At 35.2% G+C, this 10,000-nt stretch overlaps 1 protein-coding gene across 1 annotated transcript in view; it reads left to right on the top strand.

Moving 5' to 3' along the window:
- The window catches only part of LOC115218082 (fatty acid-binding protein homolog 9), a 161,094-nt gene that overhangs the window by 97,717 nt on the left and 53,377 nt on the right, over nucleotides 1-10,000 (top strand). The gene's annotated exons all lie outside the window — the stretch shown is intronic.

The raw sequence follows: 10,000 nt of genomic DNA, 5'->3' as shown, positions 1-10,000 counted from the left end.
GGAGAGTCATTTTCTTTTTGTGCCTTATAATGTAACATACTCACCGGTAAAATTTCCACTTATTTCTTATTTTTATTTTTCTAAAATTTTCGTTGCGTCTTGCAACCTTTTCAATAGTCATTTTACCGGTGAGTGCGTTACATTATAAGACACAAAAAGAAAATGACTCTCCCCAGACACACAACAGTATATATATATATATATATATATATATATATATATATATATATATATATATATATATATATATATATATATATATATACTTAGATAAACTTGAGATGATGTTTCGACCAATGATTGGTCCAGGCCATATCTAACTTAATAGCACCACCTGATAGGATTATTTGAATCCTGTTAAGTCAAGTTTTGCTTATGGTCCATTCAAGTAGTGAGTTTTGTTGGGTGAGTTGTATCCAATTATGGGTGGCTTATCTGGTATTCTTTGAAGGAATATGTAGTATTTATTTTTGTGGTTTACAGAACCTAGCTGTTCTTTCTAGCGTGCTGAATTCCCTATAAGTGGATTCCTTATGTGTGTTTAAATACACTATATATATATATATATGTATATATATTATATAATATATATATATATATATATATATATATATATATACACACCACACACATATATATATATATATATATATATATAATATATATATATATATATATATATCACGATATTTTTCCCTTTGTTAGCTTTTTTCTGACTACAACACCCTACTACCACATACAATAGTCGATTACAACTTTTAGCCGTTATTGTCGATAAAACTAGTAACATATTGACTTTACTTTTTACTATTTTCATTATTTTTTTCTTTTTCTGCTTTGCTTTCAATCGACTATATTTGCTTCCTTCAGAAAGGAAAGCACAAAATTTTCGCAGAAATCCATATCAACGTTGATCTACATTCGCTGTATAGTGTCTGGGTCTCTGTCTTATTGTCTTACTCTGTCGGGCAATTTTTTTGTTTTTTAATTTTGTCAGTGGGATTCTGTTCTCTTAGCAATTCAGTCTCTTGTTTTAGTTCTACATTTTGTTTTATCTTGTTTTTTTTCTCTGCTTGTTTTGGGCTTATGTTTTACAGATCTGACTTCTTTGTTCGAACAGTCAGTAGCTTTCTTGTGAATCGAGTTATTAATTTTGTTGTTGTTTGATTTTGTGTGTGTTTGGTCTCGGGATTTTTTGGTGTTTTGTGTTATTTTCGTTTTGTGTGGGGTGGGAATGAAACGAGGGAGGGATGCTGGAAGTAAGTTTTCACGAGTACAACCAATTAAAAATAAGGATAATTTTTACTTTTTGGTGCATAACAAACCGTAACTTTTGCAAAATTCTGACAAAATAATTTGAAAACATGAGACCGAAATAATAACAGGATCTGACCATGAAGAAATGATATGATGCATGAAGTCAGACACTCGCATCTGAGACAAATGTGCACATACATATACATGGTAACTCGTGAATGCACACTTGCACTAATACATACATACATACATATCTTTTTTCTTTACTGCCCACTAGGGGCTACACACATAGCGATGGTCTGTTGACTGGACTGAGACGGGCACTGCCTTGTGACCTCGCCGTACACTAGCTGTCTGTGTGGGGGTGGGAAAAATGAATTATTTCTGAGTTCTTATTTTCCCCCTACCGGTTTTAAATCATTGCATTACAAGTGTTGCATCATCTTTTGGAGTAAAATTTGGTCAGCATCGTTGCTGTTTTTGAATTTGAATAAGTTTGAAACGTAGTCAGTGACAGGTACTTGTTTGTTTGTTCTTTTGTAGTGTTTTTTTGTAGTTTTTTTTCAAGAAATTTTTCTTCAATGTTGACTCGATTGTAATTGAGGTTGCTAACAAAATATTTGGATAATTTTTGGTGCCTAACAATCAAAGTTCTTTTCTCTGTGGGATTCCAGGTCGATGTTTTTTTTTTCCCCCACACTGTCTAATTTGATAATTTTTAATTTTCAATTTTCACAACATGATGTCTAAAGTAAGGTAAAATGAGTAACGACTAATTTCAATAACTTCTTCTCTTTAACAGCGTAAATGGTGCGTAAATATATCAGGAAGAGACCACTCTAGCAGATCGAGAAGCTATTGAAAATATTTTATGGTCGATTTTTAGATTTAGTCGAGTTTCATTAATTTCATACTATGTACCATTTTCCCACGATCCTCTCTCGTTTGACTTAGATATTTTTTGCATTTCTGATCTTTATGATGTCTAAGGATGGATATTAATGTGTATGAGTCTTTTTTCAAATCTAATTCTGGAGAATCGAAGAGGCAAATTTATCTTTCTTTGTCTTATTTATTTTGCCCCACCTAAATTTGTCATTTGTTTATTCAAAGAATGTGGAGGCGCGTGGCTTAGTGGTTAGGGTGTCAGCACCATGATCGTAAGATTTTGGTTTCGATTCTTGGACCGGGCGACGCGTTGTGTTCTTGAGCAAAACACTTCATTTCCCGTTGCTCCAGTCCACTCAGCTGACAAAAATGAGTAACGCTGCGATGGACTGCCGTCCTGTCCAGCTGAGGAACACATACGCCATAGAAACCGGGAAACCGGGCCCATGAGCCTGGCTAGGCTTTAAAAAGGCGCATTTATTTTTCATTATATTCAAACAATACTGAGCTGATTTTCTGTAATAATGTTCTGAATAAGCTATTGTGTTTTTAATGCATTTAGAGAAGATCAATTGCTTAGCTGAGATAGTTTTCGTGAATCAAAAAGGCAGAAAATATTACGCATTGTGCCTACACCCGTCAATAAATGTTTCTGTATATCTTTGAGAAGAATCATTCATTGCACAGCAATAATTCAGATATTGTTCTCATTCTGTTGAGCTGATGAATTAAATACTTAATAGGCGGTGGCAATTCCCCCGTCTCATCTTACTTTCTCTTTATGAATGAGTGAATGGTAGTGTATTCGTGTGGTAGACGTGCGTGTGTGTGTGTCTGCGATATATATATATAATATATATATATATATATATATATAATATATATAATATATATATATATATATATATACTACATTATATATTATAGTATAATCTACATATACATATATACACACATATATATACATATATATATATACATATATATACATACACACACCACATATAATATATATAGACATATATACATAAATAATATATAAATTCATGTATATATACATACATATATGTACATACCTACATATATATGTATATATACATGCATATATGGATACAGGACATCAATAAACTTTGAACACAATGGGAAACGAAAACATAGAAACGAACTTTTTTTCAAACAACGAAAAAACAGAGAAACGAGACATACAACATAAAGAATATTCCCCTTCTTCAGTTGTCCCTGTTTCATCTACTCCGCATTTCAAAGATATATATATATATACACACACACACACCTGCATAAACACGTACACGTACATACATGTAATAACTTGCAGTTACATCGCGTACTAAGTACTCAATACATTACGTAGAGTAAGTGTTTTCATTGAAATATAGTCATAGATTAATTGCCTCTTACTAAGTTTCATGCAGATGAATATGTTATCTATGTGTATAAGTGTGGAGGCGCGTGGCTTAGTGGTTAGGGTGTCAGCATCATGATAATAAGATTGTGGTTTCGATTCCTGGACCGGGCGACGTGTTGTGTTCTTGAGCAAAACACTTCATTTCACGTTGCTGTAGTCCACTCAGCTGGCAAAAATGAGTAACGCTGCGATGGACTAGCGTCCCGTCCAGCTGGGGGACACATACGCCATAGAAACCGGGAAATCCGGGCCCATGAACCTGGCTAGGTTTTAAAAGGGGCGCATTTATTATTTATTATGTGTATATGTAATTTCGTGTGTGTGTGTATGTGTGTGCGCATTTGTACATGCATACTTTTGTGTGTGTATTTATGTTTGCGCATGTTTACTCATGATGTAAATTCCCAAGTTTTACAATTTAAACTTGGTGGAAGTTCCATCCATTAATTCAAAAACTGCTGACAGCCCGCTACCAAATGATGGAACTTGTTAGATTTTTCTTAACATACATCAGCGACTTTATTACATCATATACTAGCAAACGCACCCGTCCTTTAGGCGGTTTAAATTGCTTTGATGGTATTTTTTCACCAAATAATTTAACTATCGAGAAGGTTTATGAGTAGCACGGCAATCTATGTTTTCGATTAACCTAGGAACGGAAATCAAACTGAAGGCTGGTTATTGTGGAGGTCGTTGGACTTTAATGATCATAGAACATATAAGTTTGCAAGCGATGCAAAGTAGAGTTACTGAAGTGTTTTGGGAGTAGATTACGGATAATGACTACAAAATATAGTTGTTTTACTTCATTTTACGTTACTCCAGTCCACTCAGCTGGTAAAAATTAATAATCCTGCAACAGATCGACACCCCATCCAGAGAGGAATATATATATATATATATATAATATACCAGAGAAACCGAGAAACCGGCCCTATGCTCCCTACGGAGTTATATGGAATAACCATATATGTGTGTGCAAATATACAGCATTATAATTTTCGTGAAATCTGCCCGCCTGTGACATAACTTCCGGTTTGATTTGAAACTTCCGCCTCCCCCCCACCACCACCACCACCACCACCAAACACACACATATTTCTCTTTCTCTCTATATATGCTTGTTTGTATGCAAGTATTTCCACAGGCACATACGTTTCTTTTTTACAAGTTAGATTTGTTTTGTTTCGGAAATTTAATTTAAGGAAAGATTAGAAGAAAACTTTTTCTATATCGCAGGGGTGGGGGGAAAATTAAAATCCATCTTTCGAGAGGAACATAATTTAGTTAGTTAGATAGGCAAGCAGAGATAGATTACGACTGATAGAAATATATCGACAAAGTTCTAATCAAACTTATACATCTCATCAAACCAATCGGGAACAAAGACAGCATCTTTTGGAACAGTTTTGATTTTCTTCTGTGATTAGACTGGCGATTGGACAATCACAGTTCTTTATAAAAGAAAGAAAATAGGTGTGTTTTAGTTTAAAAAGAGATCCTTATCACCAGAAGATGTCAAGAAAACTCTAAAACAACAAAGATAGATGCCTACAATATGATGGAACGGCTTTAAATTTTAGCACAAGGCCAGCAATTTAAGGAGAACGAGTAAGTCGATTACATTGACCACACTGTTCAACAGGAACTTATTTTATCGTCTCTTGGGAGTTATGAAAGGAAATCTTTATATCACTTTATAGCATATGAAACTGTTGTGGACAGGCAAAGGGTTAATTTGATGAAGTTGATCTAATATAATCCTTACTATTACACGCACAAGGCTTGAACATTTCGGGGAGGGATCTAATCGATTACATCGAATAGATCCTGACTTAACAATGAACAGTGAAACAGTGAGTCGAGAGGTAGATGTATCATTACGTATGATGTCTTTCTGAAACATTCCGTATTTTTGTCTACGACAAAAAAAACCCCATAGAGTACTGAACCATGCTAACAGCTGTGTCTTGTTTAGGTTGATAGGTTGAGATAAGGCATTTCGCTTTGTAAGCAGAAAGCAGACCACATTTTCTTCCCGTGTCGCAATAAGTTTTATCAAATATGTTTGAAACTTCACAAATTAAGACTGAGTAGTCAACCCAATTCTACTGTACACATTTATTCACGCGCGCGCATTTATACTCACAAACAGTCTCTCTTTCCCTCTCTGTCTCTCTCTCTCTCTCTCTCTCTCTCTCTCTAGATATATATGTTTATTTATGAATTTATACACACACACACACACACACAAACATGTATACATAATAAAAAAAGTATATACATACGAATGTATGTGCATGTGTGTGTGTGTATATATATATATATATATATATATATATATATATAGACACACGCATTTTTGCTATTTTAAATCGACATAAAGTTAGAAAAATGACTCAAAGGCTAAAAGTTTTGTGCCATGCACAAAACACTTGAGCCTTGAGTCACTTTTATAACTTTCAGCCGAGTAAAAAAATAGATGCGGTTTTGCTCTGGAATGGTGAAACTATTTTTTCGTTTACTGCATAATAGCAACGATATATATGGGCAAAATTGCATCCGAAAGTCCATACTTCTTCAGAGAAAGTAGCAAACATTTAATCAACAAGTTTCGCCCACTAATCCATAAACGCGTTATTTTGCATCGCTGTCTCTTCTGTTACTATGATATATGTTTATATGAACTTTCCAGCCGCATAACATAGCTATGCAAGACTTACCTAACTCGTCTGTCACCCCTCTACACAATCTACTGTGTCTTACCACCCACCTCCCAGATTCTTTACTAAAAACTTTACCTAAGTTGTTTTTAAAAAAAAACTACCTTCATATGATGGTTTTCGTTATTAGCAGCGGAAACGGTATTAGTTCATATTAATAATCTGTATATCATACTTAAAGCATATACACTGTTGAAAACCTTCTAAATTGAACTATTTGTCTCGAGAGAACATCTCTTATAGACGTATAGTGTAAAAAAAAAAGAAAAGAAATATATCAGCCGTAGATGAAATTCCTCTAGCAGCGGCCGTGACATTACTAAATCAAAATTTTTTTATCTTTGAGTTTCATCTGTAGCAAGCACCGCATGCTAACCGAAAATCGACTCTGTTTTTTGTTTTTTTTTAGTTAATTACTTTTAAATCGTCCTGTGCCGTCAATGCAGTATATCAGTTTATCCACGTCCATCAATTGCCTCTGATATCTTAGAACTGTCTGTTATTATGCTGTCTTCGAGTTCCGCACTTCTCCAATCTCTTAAAGGCAAGAAACACTGTTAGTGATTCGCCACGATGCAGCGTAAACAATTTTAAGTGAGAGAGGTGGGGAAAAATTAACCTAATACTTGTCTGATGCAGACAACATCGATTTTCCGGAACCTTTGGTTCGAAAGCCTTTCTTGCTAACTGATTTTCCCGAACCAAGTGTCGTCTGCTTTGTTAACATACTCTAATTACTTTTAAATTTTGGCACAAGGCCAATATGAGCGTAAGTCGAATACATCAATCCCAGTGCTCAACTGGAACTTATTTTATCGATCCCCGAAGGGATAGAAGGTAATTTTATCGATCCCGAAAGGATGAAAGGCGGAATTAGAACTTAGAACGTAAAGGCAAATGCCGCTAAGCATTTTGCTCGGCGTGCCAACGATTCTGCCAGCTCAGGATTTTAGCACTGGGTAAGACCAGCTGAAGAGAATTCAGTAGTAATTGAGAATTCGAAATCATGATACAGGTATATCTATTACCTAATTCTACAGCTTTCAGCGGGGTTAAAATGTAAAATTTTCTTTGCTCGTTTACCCGATCTCTGTTAGTCTGTTATGATTTTCAGGGAGTTTGGTGGCTTGTTTGAGTATTTTAACTCTTATTCTAGCAAGCTTGCACTTCATGTTCTCTCTATTATAATTATTTATCAATTATAAAATTTTATATACATGTATATATATATATATGTATAAAATACATATATATATATATAATATATATATATATATATATATATATATAAATATATATATATATATATATATATAAATATATATATATATATATATACACACATATATGTGCATATAAGCATGCATATATGTATGTACACATACATATATATGCTTGCTTGTGTGTGTATATGGGTATTGTGTGTCTGTGTGTATAAACACAAACAAAAAACGAGCAACAATATAGTGTGTAAACGCTAATACGTGTATGTGTGTGTGTGTGTGTCTGTGTCTGTGTCTGTGTCTGTGTGACCTGTCATACTGGGAGATGCCAAAACGTCATAACCAAATTCCCATTTCTCTGATGCGTTTGGAAGTTTTAACGACATTGTTCTTGCTTTTTATTTGATTTTTTGTTTTTGTTCTTTCATTTTTACCGAAACCTATTTCGTGTTTAGGTGAAAGCAGGCAGCTAGTCATCCACACCATTGACTTGCGACACTTGTAGGCAGCAATACAAAACAAAAACCAAATACTAAGATGGTGGCCAGAATGTATGAATTGCGTTTTATGACGTCACTCTTTCGTAGCTTGTTTATTCGAATTATTGTCTATTAATATTCACCAGATGTCACTCTTTGTCAAACGTTTTAATGCTGTAGATGTTGATGGCTATGAAGGATTGGGTGGGTGTTTTATATTTATTTTAGTTAGTTTTGTTAAGGTAGGGTGTGTGTTTTGTTAAGGGTTTTTTTGTGTTTTATTAAAGGGGGTTTTTTTGTTTTATTTTGTGAGGTGAGGCGGGGTCTTTGCATAACATTGACAACAAAAGTGGAGCGAGTAGCTTTTGAAATCTGATAGAATTAAGTAAAGTGTGTGTGTGTGCGCGCGCGCGCGCGTGTGTGTGTGTGTGTGTGTGTGTGTGTGTGTGTTGTGTGTGTGTGTGTGTGTGAAAGAGAGAGAAAGAAAATCAAAGAGACGGGCGCAACAGAAAGCCAGACAGACGTGTTGGTAAATAAAGAATCAGACAAGAGTTAGACAGAGAAACACGAAGATATTGGGGAAAAGAGAGAGAGAGAGAGGGAGAGAGACAGACAGAGAGAGACGGAGAGCGAGTGTGGGAATGAGAAAGTGCGGGTAAAAGAGAAAGTCTCACAGTTCGAGAATCATATCGTACAAACATATCTGCGTCTGAGTTTCAGCATATGTGCAAATGAATGTGTATGTTAATGTAAATCTTCATCTATATGTGTGTGCGCGTGTGCATGCGTGCACGCATGTGTATATGTGTTTGTGGTGTGTGTGTGTGTGTGTGTATGTGTGTGTGTATGTGTGTGTGTATGTGTGTGTGTATGTGTGTGTGTGTATATGGGTGAGTGTGTGGGAGGTGTTGAAGTTTGCAAAACTGTAAATGTCACAGGCTGTCCTTCCACCTCTCTCTCTCTCTCTCTCTCTCACTCACTCTCTCTTGATGTATATGTTTATACATACACACATGCACACACACATACACGCACACACTCACATACACACATATATGTATATAAATATGTAGTTAGATAGATAGAGAGAGAGAGACAGACAGACAGACAGACAGACAGACAAACAGATAGATAGAGCGAGAGAGAGAGAGAGAGAGAGAAAGATAGATAGATAGATATAGATAGATAGATAGATAGATAGATAGATAGATAGATAGATAGATAGATAGATAGATAGACAGTCAATTCAATAAAAGACAAAGCGGAGTCAACTTCTGATACAGGATCTAAAAGAAAAATGCGCGGTCACACATCGAGTGATAAACATGAATGGCATGTTATAAAGCTGGTGATGGGCGATTCGTGAGAAGTCGAAGTTATGGAATTGTAGTCTGGCATATTTACTTTGATACCAAATATTAAATATGCGTGTGTTTATGTGTTTGCGAATGTGTGGTTTGTGTTTTGTTTCTGTTTTTTTTTTTTGCTTTTGTTTTTGGTTTTTTAATATGAGATTATGTTTGCCTGTAAAATTATACAATGCTCCTTTATGAGCTTTCATAATTATTTTACAATTTTTGTGTGGTTCTTAATTACAATTTATGTTGTTGTTGTTGTTGTCATTTAGACATTTAGACACCTAGCCCAGTGTTCCTCATGACGCCAAAAAATTGTGAAGTTCGAAAAGAGAGTGAACAAATTACCATGCTATCATGCTGGATCAATTTAGGGCGGCGAGCTGGCAGAATCTTTCGCATACGGGGCAAAATGCTTAGCGGCATTTCATCCGTCCTTACGTTCTGAGTTCAAATTCCAATGAGGTCGAATTTGCCTTTTATCCTTTCTTGGTTGATAAAACAAGTGCTAGCTGATCACTGGGGTAAACTTAATCGACTTACCCCTCACCGAAATCGCTGACCTTGTGTCAGAATTTGAAACCATTATATTAGATCAATTTTAAGGCAGCGGACCGGCAGGATCGTTGGCACGCCAGACAAGACA

Source organism: Octopus sinensis, linkage group LG1, assembly GCF_006345805.1.
Source record: "Octopus sinensis linkage group LG1, ASM634580v1, whole genome shotgun sequence".
Classification (NCBI taxonomy): domain Eukaryota; kingdom Metazoa; phylum Mollusca; class Cephalopoda; order Octopoda; family Octopodidae; genus Octopus; species Octopus sinensis.
Note: the sequence above shows the minus strand (reverse complement) of the source record. Positions and strands in the feature narration are given on the sequence as shown.